Here is a 27,500-nt window from a genome sequence, read left to right on the forward strand (position 1 = left end):
TTTTTGTAAATTTCTAAAGATAAAGGAGAAGAAACTTGCCCAAGAGCAAGTTGATTGTAATTCGATGAAATCTTGAGTACTATAGACACATTCCCCATTATCTAAATGGATATAAAACTCTGGCAGTTTAAGACACAACATCAATAAGAAACAAACAAACATACACCATACATGCACTACACTAAACCTTTCATCTACATACACACATAAAATCACATATAATGTAAATATCTTTTTATGAGAAGACAGACCAAGTGTTAGTTTGGAAAAATATACAACAAATTATCCTGAATTACATACAAGGCGATTACTTTTACACTACTTCCACCACCACCACCACCACCACCACCACCACTACATCACCAATACAGCATCATTGCCATGACTAGATCAGTTCTCTCTTTCTCGCTCTCTTTTATTCGGCATTATGATATTTCTTTTAGTTTCTAATTTACAGAGTTAACCAGAGAACAATTTCAGAATAACAATAAAAGGAGGTTGAAATGAGATGAAGAGAGAGAGATAAGTTGCTAAAGTGGATGATTATAAGGAGATGGGTGGTCAGGGAGCTAGTTGTTGAAATATAGCAATCCTTAATGAACAATCACTTCTTTCAGTTGGATGAATTAAATAATTAATCCTGTTACAAACTCCAGTCGATCCACGGGGCTGACTATTTTAACTCTAATGTTAAGATGAATTAAAGACAAATCCATCACTCTCTCTCGAACCGATGCCTTCCATCACCACAATTATCATCATTACAATCTTCGTTATCATCATCGCCATCATTTCTGTCTTAATATGTAAAAGATGGTTTAAATTGGTTTAACTTTTTTATAAGTTGGATACCATTTCTACCATTAACCAATGAAGTCAGTAATTGTCAGTCAGGCATATGTAGGAAAGAAGTGTTATCAAACTTGTCAAGGTTATACAATAATAACTAACGTAAGATTTGAACCTATTATTTCATGTTGTTACATTATCATTATTGATATCAACTAACCCCTCACACTCAAATTTACTGGTTTTGTACCTAAAATACAAACAGTTATTTTTGTTGAAATTATTATTACTATTGAAATCATTGTGGAGGAGCAATGGCCCAGTGGTTAGGGCAGCAGACTCACGGTCATAGGATCGCGGTTTCAATTCCCAGACCAGGCGTTGTGAGTGTTTATTGAGCGAAAACACCTAAAGCTCCACGAAACTCCGGCAGGGGATGGTGGTGAACCCTGCTATACTCTTTCACCACAACTTACTCTCACTCTTACTTCCTTTTTCTGTTGTGCCTGTAATTCAAAGGGTCAGCCGTGTCACACTGAATATCCCCGAGAACTACGTTAAGGTTACACGTGTCTGTGGAGTGCTCAGTCACTTGCACGTTAATTTCACGAGCAAGCTGTTCCATTGATCGGATCAACTGGAACCCTCGACGTCGTAAGCAACAGAGTGTCAACAACAACAACAACAACACATTGAAATCATTATTATTCTTATAATATCTAACATATACAGTTTGCTGTTGGAAGTATGAAAAATGTAGTAGCTGTTCACTTCTCGTGATACATTCTATTAAAATCTCAAGGCTTTTGTGGAGACTCCTTGCACTGCCAAGTAATGCAGTTTTCTATATCATCATTCTACTTATTATTATTATGCAAATTCCATCAATTTCAACTTTGCCTTTCACCCTTTCTGGAATGATAAAGTAAAGTACCAGTCAGGTACTGGGGTTGAAGCAACCATCTAACACCTTCCAAGACTGCTAGCTTCATACCTAAATTAGAAATATTTAGTGCTGTTGAAAAATCATCACAGCATTGGAAAAAAATACTTTGCAGCATTTGTGTTGGTTCTTTTATATTCTACATGAAAATTTTGCCATGGTTAAATTTTGCCATGTGGTTGCCATGGTTAACTTTATCTTTCCTCCTTTTAGGATTGATAAAATAAAGTACCAGTTAAGCACTGGGCTCAATGCTTCACATATTTCAAATGTCTCCTTTTATCAAGCGTTTAATTTTGATACAAACTTCTTTATGAAATATAGCTCCATTGTTTTTCGGGCATTTGGGTCATTCCTTGGGCATTTCTAGAAGGGGAAGATTTTGAATTTTCCTTCTCCACATATTTCCAAATGTTTGCTCAGTGGAATTTTCCATAGCTCTTCTTGTCGGATGTGCTGTCTGCATTGGTTTTGCCAATATAATTCTTCTTGCATTTGGGGCAAGTAATGCAGTATATGAGGTTTCATGTCTTGCAGTTCATATTTGCATTTATTGTGAATAAGAATTCACTCTTAAATTTTATGTGGATGTCACTGTCTATATATTTGTAGTTATTGATGTTGCATATTCCACATCTTCTGTCTCCACATTTCTTTACAGAAAATTCTCTTTTATTCTCTGATGTGAATTTTGCTCTTGTAAGTTGTTTTTTAAGTTTTTTTCCTATATATATATATTGTGTGTATATATATATATATATATATATATATATATATATGTATATATCATCATCATCATCATCATCATCATCGTTTAACGTCCGCTTCCATGCTAGCATGGGTTGGACGATTTGACTGGGGACTGGTGAAACCGGATGGCAACACCAGGCTCCAATCTAAATTTGGCAGAGTTTCTACAGCTGGATGCCCTTCCTAACGCCAACCACTCAGAGAGTGTAGTAGGTGCTTTTACATGTCACCTGCACGAAGGCCAGTCAGGCGATACTGGCAACGGCCACGCTCGAAATGGTGTCTTTTATGTGCCACCCACACAAGCCAGTCCAGGGGCACTGGCAACGATCTCGCTCGAAAATCCTATGAAGGTCAGTCAGGCGGTACTGGCAACGGCCATATTCTTTTATTTGTTTCAGTCATTTGACTGTGGCCATGCTGGAGCACCACCTTTAGTCATGCAAATTGACCGCAGGACTTTTTCTTTACAAGCCTAGTACTTATTCTATCAGTCTCTTTTGCTGAACTGTTAAGTTATGGCGACATAAACACACCAACATCGGTTGTTAAGCGATGGTGGGAGGACAAACACAACACACAAATACATACACACACACACACATATATATACGACGGGCTTCTTTCAGTTTCCGTCTACCAAATCCACTCACAAGGCTTTGGTCGGCCTGAGGCTATAGTAGAAGACACTTGCCCAAGGTGCCATGCAGTGGGACTGAGCCCAGAACCATGTAGTTGGTAAGTAAGCTACTTATCACACAGCTACTCCTGCACCTATAATATATATATATATATATATATATATATATATATATATATATGATGAGCTTCTGTTTTTTTCAGCTTCAAAAAAAAACACTTGCAAGTCTTTGGTTGGCCTGACACTATAGTAAAAGATAATTTCCCAATGTGCAGTGTGGTGAGACATGTTTGGGAAGCAAGCTTTTTAATCACACTGCCAAGCCTACAGCAGATGCAGATCAAAATTCTTTGAGTCAGTCTAAAATATATATTTTCTGAATATTTTATATTTTCCATTCTTCACAACAGGAAAATAATTCTAAAGAAGAAAATTCTAGCAATTTTATTGAAACTTCTAGAAACTCTATGTTGTACATTAGCAGCATCATGTGATAACATTTTCTATTGTTATTATCATAATTAACATTTTCTTAGTGTCATTGAGGAAATAATTATGAAAACATCAGGCACCTTGTCAAACAGACTTTTTAAATGATATTAATGGGTTAGGCTTGTATTCAGAGCTGGGTGGTGGCTGTGTCTTATCTATTTAAATATTAGTGAGAGAGAGAGACAGAGAGAGAGAGAGAGAGACAGAGAGAGAGAGAGAGAGATCACACTGGATATATATGTTCAAACAAGAGTATTTATATGAAATATTTAAATCTATAAGAGCCAAGTGTGTGTGTGTATATATGTATGAAAATGAATGAAATGACAGAGAAAAATATGATTTACGTGTGTGTGTTTATGTATGTGTGCATGTTTATGAATGTGTATATATGAGTGTAAATATATGTACACACATATGCATATGCCCACACATACATACACATATATGAATACTATAGAAAATTACGTATAATATATAAAATGCATGGATATATCTATGCATGTGTGCATATCCATGTGTCATCATCATCATCATCAAAAATATCACTTAATGTTTGGTTTCCCTGTTGGTTTGACAGAATCTAACAAGTCAGAAACTGGGTCTTACTCTAGTGTGTACTATGGCTTGGTTTCTATGGTTGGATGCCCTTCCTAAGGCTAGCCGCTTTCAAGAGTGTTCTTCTTTTTGTGGCATTAGCACTATTGATAATTGCTATCTAACTTGCAAGGGTAAGGCTCTTAATTGACCCCAATAACTGGAGTAGAAAAGAGAGCAAGTGATTGTCGAGGAAGGTAAGATGAAAGGGACAGATTTACACTTGTGATAAAATTGGTAATTGAGAGAGTAACAGTGTAGCAGGGTAGGCACTAATTGGGGAGTGAAGTGTATGGAAGAGAACTGAAGAAAGGAAAGGGATTGGGGACAGGGGTTATAGGGAAAAGTGAAAGATTAGAGTGGAAGAATAACAGTGTGGACTGTAGAATAGTCTGGGATAATCCTACACAAGGATGAATATAGAATGGTGAGTGGGAAAGGGTATCGGAAGAGAGCAATAGACTGGGGTGGAGAATTGTTGAAGGAAAGGAAAGTGTTCAGGTTGTGCAAGTAGACTAAGGGAGGTGAGATGCGGAATAGAGGAAAAAGAGAAGTTGTGGAGAGGAAGCAGAGAAAGAAAAAAGATATAGAAGTTGAGAGTGCAGTGGGTGAGTATAAGGAGGAAAAAACACACTGTAGGGTCCCATAGAGGTAGGAAGAAGGACAACAGCAGAGTGTGAATGTTGTGAAAGCATCCTAGGTGGTGATGCAGTGAGGGGATCCCAAATAGAAAGGCAGTGGAGAGATGATGATAAAAGAAAGGTGGGGAGAAATAGTGGGTGACTGCAGGAGAGAAAGAATAGCTACGGAGCAAATTTATACTTCTATGTAATATATATATATATATATATATATATATATATATATATATATATATGGGAGAATTTACAAAATAAACAACAGACGAAGACAGGTGGTGTAAACAACAAATGGATGTATTAGTATAACGTTCAGGAATAGAGAAAGTCTTTGATGTTTCAAGCTACACTCTTCAACTGAAAGGAACACAGAAAGAAATAAGGAGAGAAACAAGGAGAAAAAAATATAAATGTAGTGGTCAGTGATCTAGCACCTGCATATGTGTGTGTGTATACATGTGCGTGTGGTTGTGTGTGTGTGTGTGTGTGTGTGTGTGTAGGTACTATTTAGGTTTCATATATTCTATCATACTTTGAGATACTGTCTGGACTGAGATCCCTGTTAGCAGGATCCTGATCTTTTAAAAAGTGCTAACACTTATGGTATGCAAATTAGTAGCCCTAGTTTTTGTAGTTACTGTAATTGTTGAATATATAAATAGACTGGCTGCTTGTTTCTTTGAGATTGGTCAAATTCATCTAGACATCTTGGATGAGAATCCAGTAAGATTTGAAAATCTTTCTCTCCCTAACACCAGAAGAAAAAACTACAAACAGTTATTGGTAACCTTGTCGGTGCTAGGTATGTTTTATCAGTGTGGTTAAATTTGATCTTGTATTGTTCTAGGGCATGGTCCACAAATTTAGTGGGATACCTGTAGGTAACTGACGTTTGTCTTACATGTAGGTAAGGAGTTGACTACAAATATTTTATATCTCTGTGGACATTCACTCTGTGCATGGATTCACATAGTTTTGTTTTCTTCTTTTTCTAGTCTATACAGAGATACTATATGGCTTAATACTTATACTTACATCCAAATCAATGAATTGCAGAGTGTTATCATATTAGTTTATCATGTAACGATAAAGTTCTTTTCCACATTGTCTATAAACTAACTCCTTGTTCATTTTTATCAAAATAAAATACATTGTGCTCGTACCTGGTACAGACAGTGGGATTTTTACCTGATAACAACTTTGTTTCCCACATTAAACATTTGGAAAGATGAAAATATGGGCATGAGAAGGAACTCATAATTGTCATGTACTTCAGGATGTTACAGAACCTGAGGTCGTAGATGATTTTAGTGTCAAATGTGTATGTACATTATCTAGGACTATACTGAGAGTTTCTATCACTGGGATGTACATAAACAAACTTCCAGCATCCATAGCAGAAATGTTCCTGACTTTATCTGTATCACGTAAATTTCAAGGAATTTATTGAATGATTTTATAATATAGTGTTCTAGTGCATTTCTTTTTATGTTGTGAAATTTTTGCAATTCTATGCATAGATGTATTGATTTGGGAAATTGTGAGTTGCAGAGAATGATTTTTGTTTGAATGTCTTAATGGCCCTATAAATGTGTGTGGTCATATATTTTCATTATATATATATATATATATGTAAATATATGTCCATATGTATGTGTGTGTTTTGTTATTCTGGAGTGTCTAATATATAGACATGACATACATATATAAATAAATATATGCATATATATATATATATATATATATACATACACACACACATGTAGACATACATACACATACATGTATACATATATACATACATATATGCACATACATATATACATACACAAACACACATATATATTATGCATACACATCGATTATGTATTTGGCTTGCAAGATTCTTGATATGAATGTGTGTGTTGAAACAAATCTTGTTGTCTTAGGAGGGTCATTACCCCAGTAAAATAACACATGCACTGGTTCAATATTACTTCTTTATTGTTAGCCAATCAGTTCAATACCTAAGCAATCATTTGTTTAAGGTAATTGGTTAAACATCAAAGTCCTTTAGTCACTATTCAATGACATGCCTTCAAACAACCAATTGATTGTTTAACCAGCATTTTGAGCAAATAATCAATTAGTTAGTTGGTTAGATATTTAACCAATTGACGAACAATAAAGAAAAGGTATTGAACCAATGTATGTGTTATTTATTATTGGCATAATGAACCTCCCAAGAAACATCCGTTCTTAAAAGGCTGGGCCTTACAAGGAAGATCTCAAAGGACCAAGGTATGTGGTGCATTGCTGTACTCAAGAAGACCCATTCAGAACTGCTATCCTAAAACCAAAGTGCCTCATAAAAACCACTGGTGTTGGTGTCATGTTAAAAGCACTGGTGCTGATGCATATAAAAAGCATTAGTACTGGTGCTATGTAAAAAGCATCCAGTATACACTGTAAAGTGGTTGGTGTTAGGAAGGGCATCCAACTGTAGAGACCTGGCCAGAAAGAGACTATGGAATCTGGTGTGGCCCCTGTCAAGCCATCTAATCATGCCAACAAGGAATATGAATGCTATATCATGATGATGATAACACACACACAAACACACACACACACATATATATATATATATATATATATATATATATATATTGAAAATACATATTCGCCTTTATATATTTAATTCTTTATATTGAACACTCAATATTTCATATATTCAATAAGACATTCAATACTTCATTTCATTGTACCATCCATTTTTATATTATATATTCCATATTCTATATCCCACATTAAATTTACAAGAATATAAATAAAACATAAAAAACAGACAGAGTTGGAACTCTTTTAAATAAAATAATATATTCCTCTATACACGATCATACAAAACCCTTTTTTGTATTTATTTTTACTCACACACACACACACACACACACACACACACACATATATATATATATATATATATATATATATATATATATATATATATATATATATATATATACACATGCATGTATGTATATAAGTAAATATATATATGCATGTAGTTATTATGTACTTAGATTTTATACTGCAGGTGGTAAACTGACAATCATTGAAGAGTCAGGATTTGGTTTGACTCCAGCTGATCCCATTTTTGTCTTTTATCCTTGTGGGGTCAATACATAACATACCTGTCCAGGATTGAGAAGAGTTGTTAGAGTATCAGAAAAGATACTGCAGATTCAGTATTTGCTCTTTGTAGTCTAACAGCAATGTCTGTGATGATGATGATGTCAAGCTGTAGCAGCCAAAGTCTTTCACTTGAACAACATTGGTGGTGCTGACACCTGCATACATGCAGCTCTTCCTAGAAAAAGAAAAAGAAATAAAAACATCTTTGCTAAGGACTACAAATTCGAGAAGGCACTTCCAAGTGCAGACCTATAATCTCATGATGTATGCAGAAACCATGGATGATGAAATTTGTCAATTTTCTATAGTTGGATGCCCCTCCTATTGCCAGCCTTCACCTGTTTCCAATCTCAAACATGTTTCCACAGAAAATTAGAAATGACAGGCATTGCTTGTATGGCAGTGGTATTCACAATTATTATGCAATGTGAAGACAAGGCGACACAGGTCCACACATACAAGCTCATTCAGTTTCTGTCAACCAAATCCAGGTTTTGATAAGCCCAGGGTTATAGTGGAAAGCACTTGCCCAAAAGGGCTACAAAGTTGGTGTGAACCCAAAAGCATTGGTTTGGAAATTAATTCCTTAACTACACAACCATGCATATATGTGTGCATGTACAAGTACAAAAGCTTAGAATCTATTCAATAGACAAGAAGCCTATTGAATACACTTTATGTGTTGTACGTTTGTATTTTCTATGTGGTTTTGCATTTATTGTATTAATGTTGTTTCTATATTATTGTACAATTTAGACCGTTAAATTATTCCATTATCCATTCTTAATTAGCACTTGTTTATTCTTAATTTCTCATTGTACAGTAGTGCTTCAGGAAGAGTCTAAAAGCCCTAAGTGTAGGAATTTTATAACTGAAGATTTTTCTTCACATTCATTTATGCTCATGTTTTAAATTTTCTATTACGAATTTTTTTTTTTTCCTCCCTTCCACATTTTAGTTGAAATAATAAATTCTCAATATCTTCATTAGCATATTAAAATCTGCCCCACCTTTTTTTTTCCTCTTTTTATGAAATATTGAAAGTACAGGTGGTTGTTATGGCTTTTTTATGATTAAAAATGGAAATGTGTTGACTGAGAACATTCTAGTCATTTTTCTGACAGGTGAACTTAGGCTTGTATAAAAAGAAAAACTGGGAAATATTATATTGAAGTTTGTTACTTTGATGCTCCAGTACATAAGCTGTATGTAAAGTTTGTATCATGGTTTGCTATTAATTTAGCTTCTTTGTTTAGTCTTCAAGTTGTTTAGATATCCTATGTACAATAAAAAAAATTGGTTGATAACACATCTTGTTTGTGATGTGCAATCTGTATTTTTTCTGTTTCTTTGCCTTACTGAAAATGTATAGTCAACTGGGTAGAAGAAAAGGTGGTACTTTTTATGTCTTGGAGTCATGAAGTTTACAACTTCCATGCTTTTATCTGAATTTACAAATTACATTAGTCATCTGAAATTTATTTGGTTGCATGCTGGTTTATGGTTTGTTGTCGATGAGATTTTTAATTTTCGTGCTCTTGTAATATATCATTACATTTAGTTTATGATTGGGTGTAATGCATGTTGTATTCGATTTAATGGGGTTTTGTGATGATAACGTTTTCATCAATTCTATAGCCAGAAGGCATTTAGTTCATACACAACACACTCTATGTCTAGTGTGTATGCTTGTGTTTTCTATGAGTTTTGCATTTATTGTATTGACTTTGTTTCTGTGTTGTATAATTTAGACTGCTAAATTATTCCAATATCCATTATTAATTAACATTTGTTTTATTTTTAATTTTTTCATGGATAGTGGTGCTTTTCAGAAGAATCTAAAGGCATTGGTGTGGGGATGTTATAACTGAAGATTTCTCAACCATACCTATGCATATAGAAGCATTTATTTGTGCTGTTTTTCTTTTCTTTTTGTGTGTGTGTGTGTGTGTGTGTGTGTGTGTGTGTGTGTGTGTGTGTGTGTGTGTGTGTGCTAATGTAATATATGAATATTTTCTTATTCCTATATTCATATCTAAGAATAGGCTCGCTGAATTGCTTGAAGATATTAAAGTACAGAAAAGAGAAAATATATTTCTATAAAGAATTAGCCTATTTTCTGAGTGCGCATATGTGTATGTGTTTGTACTTGTGCATGTGTGGTTGTGTGTGTGTATGAACTGAAGGTAATACTCATGAACATATAAATGAACACAAAGAGGTAGAAGATTGTACATATTGATACATGTACCTGTGTATATATATGTATGAACGAATGAATGTGTATGTATGCATGCATACACGTATGTGTATATATATATACACACATATATAATCATGTCCATTTCTAATTTTTATTAGCTGAACTATATTGGATGTCTTGGCTGTACACCACTACACATTAAACCACATTTTCTTTCATTAATACGCTTTTAATTATTCATTGAGCACTTTAAGAAAAGCATTCTTCATTTACTCAAGTTAAGAAGTACTCTTTGAAGTCCATGTGTGTCTATTCTCACATTATAATGCCCTGCCAGATTTAATTGCAAATTTATAGGTGCAAGCATGGCTGTGTGGTTGAGAAGTTCGCTTCTTAATCACATGGTACTGGGTTCAGTCTCATTGTATTCAACTTTAAACAAATGTTTTCTACAATAAAAATGGGCTGACCAAAGCCTTGTGAGTAGACAGAAACTGAAACAAGCCAGTCATGTGTGTGTGTTATTTCTTTACTGCCCACAAGGGGCTACACACAGAGGGGACAAACAAGGACAGACAAACGGATTAAGTCGATTATATCGACCCCAGTGCGTAACTGGTACTTATTTAATCGACCCCGAAAGGATGAAAGGCAAAGTCGACCTCGGTGGAATTTGAACTCAGAACGTAGCGGCAGACAAAATACCGCTAAGCATTTTGCCCAGTGTGCTAACGTTTCTGCCAGCTCGCCGCCTTGTGTGTGTGTGTTGGTGTTTTTTTGTCTTAACATAGCATGATAGTTGTAAATACACCACCTCACCATTATATCAGAGTGACCTCTGTTTCCAATCTTCCTTGAAAACCTGTCTGAACAGGAGGAAATATGACCTTACAAGTGAAGGTTAGTGACATGAAGGGCATCTATCTGGCTGTAAAAAACCTATGTTAATAAATTCCAACATGCACGTGTGAGTATGGAAAAACAGACCTTAAAACAATGATAATGGGGATTTGAGCAAGTTTGAGGGTTCCCCATCACCTCACTACATAATATTTGTCCAGTTGAATGTAAGTCCATCCATTTTTGGTAGCTTCTGCCCAATTATTTTTATAGCCAACAAAACATTGTTTATTGATATGTACTCATGACTGTGCAAGACCTTGTCTGTCTACCTGAAGAAGCAAAAACAGAAGCAAGCATGGTGTATCTGAAATTCAAACTTTGTTTTGTTTTCCACACAAAAGATTTTGATCAAGCCTTTATTTAATTGTTCAATTAATCATTCATTAGTATAAGAACACTTTGTTTAGACAATTTCAAAAATGCTCTATAAAGCTAATGTGGGTTAAGTTACTACACACAGCCACTTACATGCGTGTATGTCAGTTTTATGTATATGTTGACTGATATAAAAGCTGGCATTGTTTTAAAAAGGTAACTTAGCCATTAACTGTTGATACGACCAACTAAATCCTTGAAGACAATGCCCTAATATGGCTGCAGTTCAATGAATAGTTTGCAGAATCCCACCCAGGTCAATTTGACATCCTTCTTTATGAGTTGATGAAATGGTGAAAACATCAAAAGCAAAGAATAGATACATGCATGTTGAAGTTAAACAGACAAAGTGTCAAAGTAACAAGTCGTAGTTCTTTTGCTCAAATCATGTTCTGTGGTATATTTGAATAATTGTTACTGTAATTGTGGTGTATTCAGTTATTGTAAGTAGGCACTAACGTCTATAGACACAAGTCTAAGATAATTGGCTTCTTACTAAAGGGTTCATTTATTTATCTCATACCTGCTTAACATTTGCCTCTTAAAGGCCCTTTCATATACATTTGGAAAATGCACACACACACACGTGCTCACACACATCTCAGTATGTGTGATGTGCATAGTTATAGATATACGAGTTGTAAGAGTAATTACATTTTTCAAAGTCATAAAGAGAATAATTAATTTATATAAATCAAAAGTTCAATCATTAAAACATTCTATTCTTATTTTATGAGTAAAATAGCAGATGGTTATTTCAACTAAAAAAAGGCAGTCATCCACACTACCTACAATAGCAACAAAAACATTTTTTTCTTCACATGAGGCACAGGCATGTTGTGGTAAGAAGCTTGCTTCCCAACCACATGGTTCCGGGTTCAGTCCCACTGCATGGCACCTTGCGTAAATGTCTTCTATTATAACCTTGGGCTGACCAAAACCTTGTGAGTGGATTTGGGAGACAGAAACTGAAAGAAGCTCATCGTATATATATATATATATATATATATATATATATATATATATATACACCTAAACACACACACATATATATATGTATATATTTGTGTGTCTGCGTTTGTCCCCACCTACCATCGCTTGACAACCGATGTTGGTGTGATTACATCCCCATAACTTAGCAGTTCAGCATAAGGGACTGACAGAATAAGTACTAGGTTTATAATGAATAAGTCTTGGGGGTCGATTTCTTCGACTAAAGGCAGTGCTCCAGCATGGCTGCAGTCAGATGACTGAAGCGAATAAAAGAATATAATACCAAAGCAACCCATTGCAGTGAAATTGCAAATAGATCTCTTTTTATACTTGTGTGTGTGTGTGTGTGTGTGTGTGTGTGTGTGTGTGTGTGTGTGTGTGTGTGTTGGAAGTGATTATAATTTGCATAAATGCCTTTTGTGTTCTGTGAGACTATTTTCAGATGTCAGAGTTGAAATTGCTGTCACAAGTTTGAAGTTTATTCAAACCATATTGCCAGGCCAGCTAATTCATGTTAAGGTGGTTGTCATTCTCTTTTGTTTACTATGCTTCTATGACTATATTTTTCTAATAAACACAAATATTTGTATATGTGTACACACACACACACACACATTGTGTGTGTGTGTGTGTGTGTGTGTGCTTGTATATAAATTATGTACATATAACACAATAACTCTACCAGTTCTAAACAAAACCATTTGAAACTTTAAAAGTGACAAACTTCAACTTTACCACCTGTTGCAAACACTCAAAGTCATTTAGTAAATTTTCAGAATATAAAAGAAAAAAAACAACAACAACAACAATAGTATTAATAATAATATTTTATTCTTTATTCATCATGTAATATTCACAGCTGCCTGTTTAAAGTTTATTTATTGTCTGTGTGTGTTTGGGGTGGGGTTTTTTCCACTGAGTGGCAGGGTGTGTTTCTTTATAAACCATCTTTGTGTCCAAGGGACAACGAGTACAAAAAAAACTACACTGTACTCATACACACACATTTATAAGAACATTTTATAGGAAAATGAGCAGGATATATATATATATATATATATGAAAAAAAGAAACTTTACTGTAGAGGGGTGTTGTAGTTCTGTGTGAAGAACAATGAAAGTTCACCTTCCTATTACTACCTTCTACACCCACTTAGCTAGGAACAGGGTGGAAGTAGTAGAGTGTGTTCGACACACACTATATGGAAAACTGAAATGTGTGGGAGACTGGAAATGGAGGTGACACTGGAGCAGGTGTTGAGAATGGATGAAGAGAGGGGGTGGGGAAGGAAGGAGTGGGGACAGGACAGGTAAAAACAAATGGGGGTGGGTGGCAATCATAGCAAGGGGTTGGGATCTGTTGATTTATAAGTAAGCTTTGCATCTAGGTTGACTAAAGGAAACAATGAAGTGTGGTGGGAAGGAGTGGGGAACTTAACCCTTTCTACGTATGATTAATGTAACAGGGATCATTGCAAGAAAGGGGATAGATTGAAATACAGATATATATGATGGCTAAGATGTGATTAACACGATGATGATGATGGTGATGGTTGAAGTGAAGATGGTGATGAAGTAGGAAGTGATTTGTGATATCTTGAGCAAGCTTTTGTTTCCAATTCCTCACCCCACATATGAACAAAATTAATATTTATCTTTAATTAAGGCAGCAAGCTGGCAGAAACATTAGCACACTGAGCGGAATGCTTAGCGGTCTTTACGTTCTGAGTTCAAATTCTGCCGAGGTTGACTTTGCCTTTCATTCTTTTGGGGTCAATAAATTAAGTACCAGTTGCATACTGCAGTCAATCTAATTGACTGGCCCCAACTCCCCAAAAATTTCAGGCCTTGTGCCTAGAGTAGAAAAGGAATATCAAATATCTATGCTCCCACTAACCAGCCCTTTAGTTATCTGGGATTACGAAGGGGGGAAAAAATATATATTTAACAATAATATTAATATTCTTCATCTAAGAGAGAGCACAAATCTGGAACCCTCATTGGGCCAATGCATCTCACAATTCTGCTTTTCTCTTTCTTTCATGTCCTCATAACAGTTATAAACATATTACTAATATTCTGCCTTCTGTATATTTATAATTCTCATATTTACCTACGAATATTTCACCTATAAAGTAGTGTAACACTTTGATACACATATTTGATGTATCCAGTTGCATTACTGTAAATCTTGTAACATTCTTCTAGGGAGAGGGAGTAAACTTACACTCTTGGGTCACTTTTGTCAAGATTCACCCTTCATTAAGATCTACCTTGTATTTTTTTTTTTACCTCCTATATTTTCATTAATGGTTTCTTTTCTCATGGTCCTCCAGCACCTCTTACTGATAATCACAAGATGATAGGGGTGATCATGCTGCTAGTTAATAGTCTGGGAGATGGATTGCCTACTCTTTTACTTGTTTCAGTCTTTTGAATGTGGCCATGCTGGAGCACCGCCTTTAGTCGAGCAAATCGACCCCAGGACTTATTCTTTAGAAGCCTAGTACTTATTCTATCGGTCTCTTTTGCCGAACCGCTAAGTTAAGGGGGACGTAAACATACCAGCATCGGTTGTCAAGCGATGTTGGGGGGACAAACACAGACACACAAACACATACATATATATATATACATATATACAACAGGCTTCTTTCAGTATCCATCTACCAAATCCACTCACAAGGCTTTGGTCGGCCCGAGGCTATAGTAGAAGAACACTTGCCTAAGATGCCACGCAGTGGGACTGAACTCGGGACCATGTGGTTGGTAAGCAAGCTACTTACCACACAGCCACTCCTACACCTGTTCACTTATTCTTGAGACCAGGTATAAGGTGGTCTTCTTTAATGTTTTTGGTGCTGTGATTGATGGGACTCTAGAGGCTGCTATCTTGCTACTGCCTCAACTGCTTTCTTAGACTTTGCAGTTCGGAGTCTGGTTGGGGTGTAAATGTCCCACCAATGATTTTTACTACAATATGTATAACAACTAGGATTTTAGCACTGCACCATATTTTTATCTCAGCACCTTCAACTGGGTGCAGCTCTGGTATACCCTTGTGGCTTTTGAGGGTGCCATTATGACATACAAATCCATCTTGAATCCTCCTGATCATTTGTCTCTCATCACCTCTGGAACTTGCCATCAACCAATATAGTGATGCAAAAGACTAACATCATTTCCAATGTCCCTTATCATCACCCATGCATTTCCCTGTACCAAAAAACTAGGACACAAGCATATGGGTAGAGGTGTGTCTGACTATCTCAGCTTGTATTTTTTTTTTGCTGAGTCTTCAGTCCCAACAGTGCAACAGCCAATGTCATAAGCCTTATCCTTCTCAAATGAGATAATAACTCTTGATATTTCTTGATATGCTGAGATGGTAGTTATTAGAAACTGTGATCCTTCTTCAAGCACAGTAAGTTATCTTTATCTTTGTCTTATCTTGGATTAGACCCAGGACAAGGAGACATTGTCTAGTTTTACACAAATCTCTTAGATATTTACTTTTTCTAGAAACCTTGTCACATCTAAATATTCTACATGGGTCCAAACCATAGCAGCATGGAATATGGACGTTAAATGATGATGATGATGCAACAGAGGTAAAACTAAATTCTTTAACCCTGTAGCTAGATGCATTGCCGATAATATATGTCTGTGCAAGTATGGTATTCTGCTATCAGTGAAAATGTCTGAAATAATTTCTTCCTCAATTAAATTCTTCATTTTTTTCTTTTTGTTGTAAGAGTTCATTCTGCATTAGAATATACTTTTGTGCTATCATTAAATTTGTTTTGTACGAATATTATTTTCATTTTGTTGACGGTCACAACTATTAACCATTTTGATATGAGATGGAATACAATATAAAGTCTATAAAAACAAATAATTTTTGTCTAGCCTGCATAGTGGAGAAGGGGGACGACATCCACAAGTAACAAGAATTCTTAATTGGCAAGTACTCCAAAGTAACTTTTCTTTGGTAATATTTAAGAGCTGACTCCTGGAGTGATGAAACAACATATCTAAAAACAATGATAGTCAGCAGCAGCAGCAGCAGCAATAATAATAATAATAATAATAATAATAGTTATAAAGACCTCTGACAACAAGCTGCTGTCTGCCTTCACGGAATCAACCAGAGCAAACAAGACCAAGCGCTCTGAGAAGTAAAACAATAATAATAATGATTCCTTTATTAACCACAAAGGGTTTACATTAAGAAAAACTTTATGGACAGTACAGGACAAAGTATGTATAATAATAATAATAATAATAACAATAATAATAATAATAAATGCTCTGACACAGTACCAGGGACTGGCTCCTGATCTTAACTGATTGGAAGTGTTATCATGTACTTGTTTTGTCATGGTATAAAACATGGGCTACAACAAATCTGCTCAATACCACAGATTTGCTTATCAGTTGTTTGATCTTAACCAGTTGAGCATGTCCCTTGATAGCTGACAATATGTGCAATTCTGATCATGAGTAGAAGTATTGGGGGAGTATCATAGTCATGTGTTGAGAGGGAAGTCTTTGGGGTTTGAATAATTCACGTCTGGAAACATGGGTGTTTCATTCAACATCCTTAAACAACCCTTATTCAGGGACCTTTTGAGTGGGATGGGCTACTCGACTTGAAGAAAATTCTATCTGGGCCCCACCTGCAAGGTCCTGCACAGTTTATCTTGATATGAGATCACCATGTCGTGCACATATGGTTGTGATGCATGTGCCTGGTGTACCCTTAGACGGGTATTCATGATGGGTATATTGGGCTTCGTATATTTTACCCCAATGTCACTTTAATAGCATGTATTACTCTCTCATTCAACAACAACAACAATAATAATAATAGTCCTTTCTACTATAGGCACAAGGACTGAAAGTTGGTGTGGGAGAGGATTAGTCGATTACATCAACCCCAGTATTCAACTGGTACTTGTTTTATAGACTCCGAAAAGATAAAAGGTAAAGTCGACCTCGGCGGAATTTGAACTCAGAACATGAAGTCAGATAAAATACCGTTAAGCATTTTGTCCGGCGTGCTAACGATTCTACAAGCTTGCCGACAATAATTCTTTCAAACTTTGGGATAAGGCCATTAATTCTGAGGGGTTAGGGTTAGGGTTAGGTTATGTCGATTTCGATTAAATAGAACCCAGTACTTATCTGGTACTTATTTAATCAACCTAGAGTGGAAGAAAGGCAAAGCTGACCTCAGCGGGGTTTGAACTGATAACATAAAGAATCGGAAGTGAAGTAATGCTGTTAACGATTCTGTCAGTCACTGCTCTTTAATTACTGTCAATGACAACATTAACATCAACGCCATTAATAACAATAACGAAGAGGAAAGAGAGCAAAGAAAGGAGTCTTTAAGTTTTTGCTTGACCTGCAATAAATAGCAGGCAAAATCTCTTCCAGATATCATCTTACTCTCTCTTTACTCTTTTACTTGTTTCAGTCATTTGACTGCGGCCATACTGGAGCACCACCTTTAGTCAAGAAAATCGACCCAGGACTTATTCTTTGGACGCCTAGTACTTATTCTATCAATCTCTTTTGCCGAACCGCTTAGTTACGGGGACGTAAACACACCAGCATCGGTTGTCAAGCGATGTTGGGGAGACAAACACAGACACACAAACATATACACACACATACATATATATACATATATACGACAGGCTTCTTTCAGTTTCCGTCTACCAAATCCACTCACAAGGCTTTGGTCGGCCCGAGGCTATAGTGGAAGGCCCCTGCCCAAGGTGCCACGGCAGTGGGAATGAACCTGGAAACATGTGGTTGGTAAGCAAGCTACTTACCACACAGCCACTCCTGCGCCTATCTAAGATAAAGAAAGGACACTAATTAACATATAAAAAACGGTCACGGCTGGAGCGATGTATGTTTACCTGAGCAGTGTTGATCTGCGGCTAAACAAGAAAAAAAGCTCATACAGGATCATTCGATGTGTTTGAAATAGCTGTCAAATATACATCAAAATCATACACTCAAGCGTCTTAAATAATGAAAGGATATGGACAATGTAGCCACAGACACACTACTTAAAAGACATGATGGTCACAGCTGGAATGCCTATGATGATAAATCTATCCAATCAACAAAGACATGAGTAATAAGTTAATGTTGATGTAAGAAGGGGGATTTTAACAAACGAGGAATCAGCAGCTAACGGAAGCACACACACATTTTCCTTCGCAACATGTAAACGCTCATACGCACAGATACACGCACTTCGGATTAAAACTGAAATTGTAAAATTAAGAAGAAACTTGTTGCCCCCCCCCCCCACTCCGTATACTAATGATCAAGTGTGATGTTATCAACAGTGTAGGTTATAAACGGGGCCCTGTAGTCTGTGATGTATTGGTAGATTATTATAGCGTCATTAGCCCTTTTGTTACCATATTTCTTTTGAGATGCTCTGTGTTTCTTTCAATTACTTTAAATATAACAAAGAATTCAGTAAAATAACTTAGTTATCATTAGTGTTAGGAACATAAATTGTGACTAAGGTTTGGTGGAAGATTTTAGTTCAAAACTTATGAAAACAAGACATTTGTACTACAGAGCCAGAGGCGGTTTCGGCCGGGTTGGTATCAAAAGGGTTAGTGCAGTTATGTGTAGTCTGAGTTGACTCCTAGTGATGTGCTGATATAGAGACCAGCTACCTAAGGAATTATTACTACTCACAAGTCCAGATACGGGAGAAAATAATGTCTAGCTACCTCAAGGAAACACATCGCGTCCGGTTTCCTGAAGAACAATAACAAAATAACGAGTCAACGAAGGCGCCTGTACGAAGTCATTTGACATATTAGAAATAGCAACACTATCGCCTTCAAATCACATCCTACAGTCTTTTAAATGGGGAATGACATTGAACAAAGTAACTGAAAATAAATGAGGTGATCACAGTAGAAATGCCTGTGACACAGGTTTGTCCGAACACAAGCGATTAAGAGAGTGTTCATCCATTATTAGGTTAGTTACATGCGTAAAGAAGCATGTAAAAACTTTCCATGCGAGTGACTCAGGCAAGGAAAGGCTGTTTTTTTTCTTTTTCCACATTTGAGGACATTTTATGATTTAGTTTCAATTGACAACACCACTACTACGACCAATACTGCAGTAAATAAAATTTACTACCACTCCTACAGTAATAGTTAACCAACAACACTTACAACTTTTATACTATCATCATCACTACAACTTTAGTACACACCAGCGCCCACTTCTACTCTAAACTATTACTACCATCACCACAACCACCGGAGCAGCAGCAACAGCATCTCCGAGAACGTGTCATTCATGAAAATGAACAGCAGTACTATCCAAGCATGTGCGTGTGTGTGTGTGTGTGTCAATGGGGGGGGGGGGCAGACAGAAAGGAAGAAAGAGAGAGAAAAAATATAGTGGGGGGTAGCGAGCGCGCGCGAGCAGGCAGTCGGCAAGTGGAGCGAACACACAGACACAACGAAGACAACGAGCGAAAGCCAGTAGAAGACTTCATCTCCACTTACTGTATATAAAAGCATGCACACACACAAACACGTATATATATTGTTAGATATATATACATATACATACTGCATAAATATATACTATACGAAGAGAAGATGGATTCAACATGCCTTTTTATTATTCTTAATTCTTGTATGTATGTATGTATGCCAAAAAACCAGTAATATCTTCGGGTCTCCTATGTTTAAAGAATTGTAGGTAACGAGTCAACGTTGTTTTTGTTTTTGTGGTGGTAGGAGGCACTTCCCTTTCGTTAATTTTTCAGTTTTGTCTTCCTTTTGAACATTTCTTTTTTTTTAATATATAAGATTATGGTTCTTCAAATTTCTGCGCTGCGTAAATCCGAAATTATTTTACCAAAAAGCTAAAAATATAAATTTCCAGAAAGAGAGAGACATATAACTCTTCTTTTTTTTTTTTTACTCTCTCTTTCTCTCTCTCTCTCTCTCTCTCTCTCTCTCTCTCTCTCTTTCTTTCTTTCTCCCTCTTTCTCATTCCTTTACCCTCCCCCTTTCTCAGTCCATTCACTTTGCAGACTCATACTCAACATATTCGATCCGAAGAAATTACTGTTTTGGGGGCGCGCTAAATAATTTCCGAATCTTTTCTACGGCGTTCCAAAAGACTAGAATCGAAAAACTATCCAATGGGCCAACCGAAATTTCTTCATATGTGAGGGCATGTTGGTTAGGATTCAGAAAGAATAATAATAATAATAATAATAATAAAGGAGAAGGGTGCCAGTCTTTACGTAGATTTTCAATTTTGTATTTTTTTCGAAATTACCTTTAACATAAAACTGAATAGTTTCTCAAAAACGTCAGAGTGAAAAATTACGGAGATGAGGGAAAATCACCCTAACCCACCCAACAATTCCACATTCACCCCCACTTTTTTTTTCTAGGATCGTAAGACTTAAGATGTAAACATCCGAAAAGACGAAAACAAATTTCAGGTGCAGCGCATAATTTCCCAATCTATTCTTCGTAAATGGCATATATATATATATATATATATGTATATATATATATATATATATATATATATATATATATATATATATATATATATATATATATATATGGTGAGAGAGAGAGAGAAGGAAGAAATATATATATATATTCTTTTATTCTTTTACTTGTTTCAGTCATTTGACTGTGGTCATGCTGGAGCATTGCCGTTAGTTGAACAAATCGACTCCAGGGACTTATTCTTTGTAAGCTTAGTACTTAGTCTATCGGTTTCTTTTGCTGAACCTCTAAGTTACAGGGACGTAAACACACCAACATCGGGGGCATAACACAAACATATACATACATTATATATATATATATATACATATATATATATATATATATATATATATATACACATATATATATATATATATATATATATATATACATAGATACATGTATACATATATATATATATATATATATATACACACACACATATATGCATGCCTATATATATATATATATATGTGTGTGTGTGTGTATATATATATATATATATATATATATATATATATATATTGTTGTACTCGGGGATGGTCATATTGCCAGTTTAGCCAATATTATATATATAATAATAATACAAATAATATGTGAGTATTTGCATATATACATACATGTATGTACATACCTACATCTACATGTATATATAGATGCATATCTGGGTACAGGACACATACATATATGTATGAATGTATATGTATATATATATATATATATATATATATATATATATATATATATATATATATATATATATATATATATAGTTTAAAGATCCAATAGAAGTAAGAATCAACAAAAAATGTACTCCAGCCAGTGAGAGATAAATACACAACCAGAGGAGCTAAAACAGAGTTTGAATGATTGCTTTAAGATAGCGTATTTTATGAATGTGCCTGTTCAGTTATCGTAAAAGTATGAAATTGTAAGTAACTCTTTTAGTTGCGTATTCAAATTGATATATATTTATATAAATATATATGTGTGTGTGTGTATATATATATATATATATATATATATATATATATATATATATATATATATATATATATACATACACACACACACATATATATATATACACACATAATCATGTTTTAAAATTTGTCTTCACTGCTCACATGGACTGGGTTGTATGACAGGATCCAATGATCTGTGCTGAACACCAATGTTTCCTTCAGCATAGTCTTGGGTTGGATGCCCATCCTAATGCAAGGACTTTACAGAGTGTACTGAGTGCATTTTTCTTTGTGTGTGATACGAGTACTAATGAGTTTATCAACAAACTCACAAGACAAAAAAAATGTCCCCTTGATCAAGTGAAGTTATAGTAGAGAAAAAAGTGTCTTTATCCCAGGTGTTGAGAGGTCAAAGTACAACAGAGGGACAGGCATAGAGGTCTTGCTATAGAGATGAGATACATGGTGACTGCACATTATGTAAGGGTGGTTGAGGTAGCTGGAAAAAAAAGGCAATGAGGTGATGAGGTATCAGAGCAGATTCTCAAGATACAATAAGGTTGAGTATAAGAAAAGATATAAACAAACCATAGGGAAGAGTAGGTGGATAAATTCGTTAGAATTTGAGAGTAACATGACAGATGGTCTGAGATCGGTATAATGCTACTGATGGTAAATATCAGTATTGGGCAAGTGTGGTAGTGGGTGGGTGGGTGGATTGGAGTAGCTCAGAAAGAAGAATGTGATAAGTGGCTGTACAAGAATGGTGTGAAGAGCTGCAGTATTAAAGAACATAGATGGACCAGAAATAGGCTGATGATGTTCACAATGGGGGTGAAGAGTGGGTGGACAGAATAAAGTTTTTGAGGTAATCCCAATAATCAAGTTCTGATTATTGAGATCAGTAGTTGTAGTGCTTCAATTCTCATGATGTTTTGTTTTGTGGAGGGAGACCACAGTGGGTGACAGGGCTGTCAAAGCAGCATTATAGGCTGTCGGGTAAATCAGTGCAATGGGCATATAGTATTTATTGGATCTAGCGTTTTCTCATTCACAAAATATGCATTTTTTAAAAAGAAGAAAAACATCTGAAAATTGGCTATAATTATGTAACATTCCAGTCTTATTGCTTTGAAGGTATGATGTTGTAGAGAAAAAAATTGGAGGAAAAAGTTACAGAGGTTTAAAAATTGAAAAAAAAATGTATTTTGAGCCAATAGCGAGACAGAAATTTTTTGCACTTAGCAGAGCGGTGTCAACTTTAAGGTTGTACCATGTGAAATTTATAGTTTAGTGTCTGACCTGTTCATTGTAGGTTTCTAATTAAACAGATATACCTAATAAAATCAACATGTATCATCTTACTGTTTCTTTTGTCTCTTCATTGATTGTATTTTTTAATTATTTTCAAAATTTGTTATATTAATATATTTGTCAGCATGTGTTTACTTTATGCGTATTTCAGTATTATGTATACCTGTCATATATTTGTGTACACCATTAATATATAAGTGTGTGTGTGTGAAAAGGGGGTGTCTGTCTCCAAACCTCCAAAGTTGAGTAATGTTTTCATGCTTGGATTTGTAACCTACGATAAGAATAACACTGGTCAACAAAGAATTTGTCTCAAGGAAAAGAATACCTGCATCTTATTTGCTTTTGCATGCAGAATTCAAAAATAACGTCAAATTATCTGTATCACTCACAAGTTTCTCTGTTTGACGATATCCCTCTCAGTTCCTGTTACGTGGGTTAAATATCAGCTAAGCTGTTGAAATGTGAAGCTAACGGTTTAAGAAATACTCCTAATTTAAATTTTCATGAATAGAATTAACCTAATGAAATCATAAATCCAGCTATCTGAGTCATTGTGTCCCCAGAAATATACGAAATGAAAAATATATAAAAATACAAACACAGAAGCACATGAGAAAAATTAACATAGACAACTGTGAACCACAACTCAGCGTGCAGTTGTCATGGTAACAAGTTGTTAATGCCACGTTGTCTGTTGATTAGCTAAAATTACCCAAACTTCCCAACTTTAATTCCAAATAACATCAGATTCTTTAATTTACGAGATAAAGTAATTGGTTGATCGTAATCAAAATTCAGAGTTGTATCGATACACCAAAATTGAAAGCAATCTGAGCAAAATTAAGTGGGGGCTCATTTTACGAATGAGAAAGACTAGATCCTCTCTATTTATTGATAGCAAGTCACATCATACACAGGTCAGAATTAGGCCCTGTGAAACTGTCAGGTGTGCCTTAAAGATGGCACTGATGGGCAGCGGTATCTGAGATGAGACCTGACAAATGTAGAGAAAAGAAGGGTAATAGTATCAAAGTCTCTGGATGGGAAAGATCTAAGGATCTATGGGCCATATTGACATTATTCTTGATGCATTCACTCCATCCTAGATTGTTGTTTGCAGTATTTAATGCTATAAGAAGCTCTCCTCGAACACATATTATGTGTGTGTGTGTGGTACTTTTTTATGTTAAATCAGGCAGGAAGAAAGAAGAATTATGATGAAGATTTAAAAATGGGAAACATGAACTGTGATGGTTCCTGCTATTTATGGGTATTTTAGAACAGGATGTGATGCTATTCTAACTGAAGGAATGAAATAAGGGAACAATAGACCTACCACCACACACACACACACACACACACACACACACACACACACACACACACACAAAACAAAAAACAAAGTTCTTCAAATGAAACAAAGAACTCTATATCAATAAACCCTGTCACCACCCACCTTCATCCCTCTGCCTAATTAAAACACTGTTTACTGATATAAAAAAAATATAGGAGAAAAGCAGGAGGAGCAGAAGTAATGTATGAAAATTTGAAGCCTTAAATTTTGTTGTTGGCTATTATGATGACTGGGGACTATGATAAACACCACCTCCTCCATTACTGCTGTTTGTTTTAAGCCTTAGTATTACCGCTGCATGCCAACAATCGCAACTTTTTACTCCCTTCAGCCACTATAGAAGGAGGTAAGGCTTAGAAAAAAGAAAGGGACAGACAGAGAATGTGTGGCTATATGAGTGTTATGTTGAAGTTAAAGTCCAGATAATAAGAAAATTGATAGGGTAGGGGTGACATCAGCAGTAGCAGCTGGTTGAGTGAAAATAAGGAGATGGTTAGGAAGAGAATAGAACCAAAAGAGAGAGAGAGAGGGGTTTCTTTTGTTTTGCTTAGAGTCCACTTTGAACTAGCACTTCCTGCATCACAAAGACAAAATATGTCAAAAGAAAAAAAAAGAAGAAAAAAAAACTGAAAGAATTTCACATGACAAGAGTAGAAGGATTGGGTGATAGCTAGAGGAGAAGTGGACAGGAGACAGTTGGACAATGTCTTCATGGTTTTCCATCCCTTTCCTCTACATATGGATTATTTACCCTTTTTCTTCTTCTCCTACAAGCACATTTGTTTGTGTGATTGTAATAGTTGGGCTGTTATTATATTTGAAAGGAATAAAAAATAGCAGAAATCACAACTAATTCTGTTGGGAAACATCAACCTCACAACATCCTATTTTCTCTCTTAAGATCCCAAAATATGACAAAAGAAAAATGAAAACGGCCCAGGAGGGGAAAAAAATGCACCGACAAATAAAACACTAAATAATAAACGTTGTCAATTAAATTTATCTTAAACGATAGCAAACATACTACAACAAAAACTGTACCATTAGAAAAAAAAAATACCATTAAACCTCAAACAAGTAGATAAAAAGTATAGAAATCCATCACATACAGGCCAAGTGTTCACAACAGAATTTAAATATTGGATGATAAAAATTACAACTGGTACATAATTGGAATATAATGTGTGTGAGTTTAAAGTATGGAAATACTATTTAAAGTGTGTGTGTGTTTTCATATTATCACCATTCACCATCATCATGTAATGTCCGTTTTTCCATGCTGCCATGGGTTGGGTGGTCTGACAGAAGTTAGTGAGCCAGTGGCCAGTGCCAAGCTCTACTGTCTGTGTTGCCATGGTTTCTACGGCAGGATGCCCTTCCTAAGGCCAACCACTTTACAGAGTGTACTAGGTGCATTCTATATATATATATATATATGTATACATATGTCGCCATGATAGATAGCTGACCACAACATTCAAATTCTTTTTCTCCGTGTTTTTCTCCTTGTTTTTCTCCTTATTCTTTCTGTTGAAGAGCCTAGGGTCGAAACGTTAAAGATTTTCGCTATTCCCAAGCATTAAACTAATACATCCTTTTGTTGTTTACACCACCTCTCCTCGCCTGTTGTTTTTTTCGTAAATTCTCCCATATATATATATATATATATATATATATATATATATATATATATATATATATATATATATGTGTGTGTGTGTGTTATTTCTTTACTACCCACAAGGGGCTACACACAGAGGGGACAAACAAGGACAGACAAATGGATTAAGTCGATTATATCGACTCCAGTGCGTAACTGGTACTTATTTAATCGACCCCGAAAGGATGAAAGGCAAAGTCGACCTCAGCGGAATTTGAACTCAGAACATAGCGGCAGACGAAATACCGCTAAGCATTTCGCCCGGCGTGCTAACGTTTCTGCCAGCTCGACGCCTTATATATATATGTGTGTGTGTGTAGTGAGAGAGAGAGAGAGAGAGAGAGAGAGAGAGAGAGAGAGAGATCTTCTTTAGAAAATTTGAGCAGGGAAGCTAGCTAACAACACCTTTTCTACAAAAAATTTCCCAAAGGAGGGGTCCTAACTATGAAATAGTGGAACACCATGTAAAGTTATTAACCATTGACCTCCCTTATTAATTTTTTATAACTTGCATTAATTGAGCTTACAAAAAATTTTAAAAAATAAAACAATAAAACTTTTACACATGTATGGGTGTAACACTGTATGTATATATATATGTGTGGCTTGCTTGTTTGTTGTGCCTTGTTTATCATTTTGTCCATGTTCTTTTGCCACGTCATGTACCCAGTTTTGTATCTATATGTACATGTAGATGAAGGTATGTACATACATGTACATATATATGCATATACTCATATATTGTTTATATATGTATATGAGTATGTGTATGTGTGTGTGTGTATAGGCTGAGATTTAAAAGCTATAAAGAAATAGAAATACAGCAAGATAGCTGAAACTGAGATAGAGAGAAAAAGGGATAGAAAGAAAGAGAAAGAGAATAAGAGGGAATGACACGGAAAGAAAAACAGTGAGTAAAAGAAGAAATACATATATATATTGGAAATGAATGCAGAGCTGGCCATATGTTGTTCAGCATGTATTTGTGCAGGCACACACACATGCACACACAGGCATACTCCAGCAGGCTGTATGAGGTTATATGTATGTATGTATGTATGTACGTACGTGCACTGTCCACTATGATTATACAGTGTAGTGGACAGCACTATGCTATATATTATATCATACA

General features: G+C 35.5%; 1 protein-coding gene and 1 long non-coding RNA gene across 7 annotated transcripts in view; one reads left to right on the forward strand and one right to left on the reverse strand.

Annotated features, from left to right (window-relative positions):
* LOC128248895 (uncharacterized) overlaps nt 1–27,500 on the reverse strand; it is a 201,687-nt gene that overhangs the window by 161,302 nt on the left and 12,885 nt on the right. For 4 of the 6 annotated variants that reach the window (XR_016243398.1, XR_016243401.1, XR_016243397.1 and 1 more), the window contains exon 2: nt 8,020–8,195. The exons of the other annotated variants lie outside the window; for them this stretch is intronic. This is a non-coding gene — a long non-coding RNA (uncharacterized LOC128248895). The remainder of the gene's footprint in view (nt 1–8,019; nt 8,196–27,500) is intronic. 6 annotated transcript variants of the gene reach the window in all.
* LOC106881299 (uncharacterized) overlaps nt 1–27,500 on the forward strand; it is a 233,516-nt gene that overhangs the window by 92,873 nt on the left and 113,143 nt on the right. The gene's annotated exons all lie outside the window — the stretch shown is intronic.

This window comes from Octopus bimaculoides, chromosome 10 (assembly GCF_046866305.1).
Source record: "Octopus bimaculoides isolate indiv1 chromosome 10, ASM4686630v1, whole genome shotgun sequence".
NCBI classification, from domain to species: domain Eukaryota; kingdom Metazoa; phylum Mollusca; class Cephalopoda; order Octopoda; family Octopodidae; genus Octopus; species Octopus bimaculoides.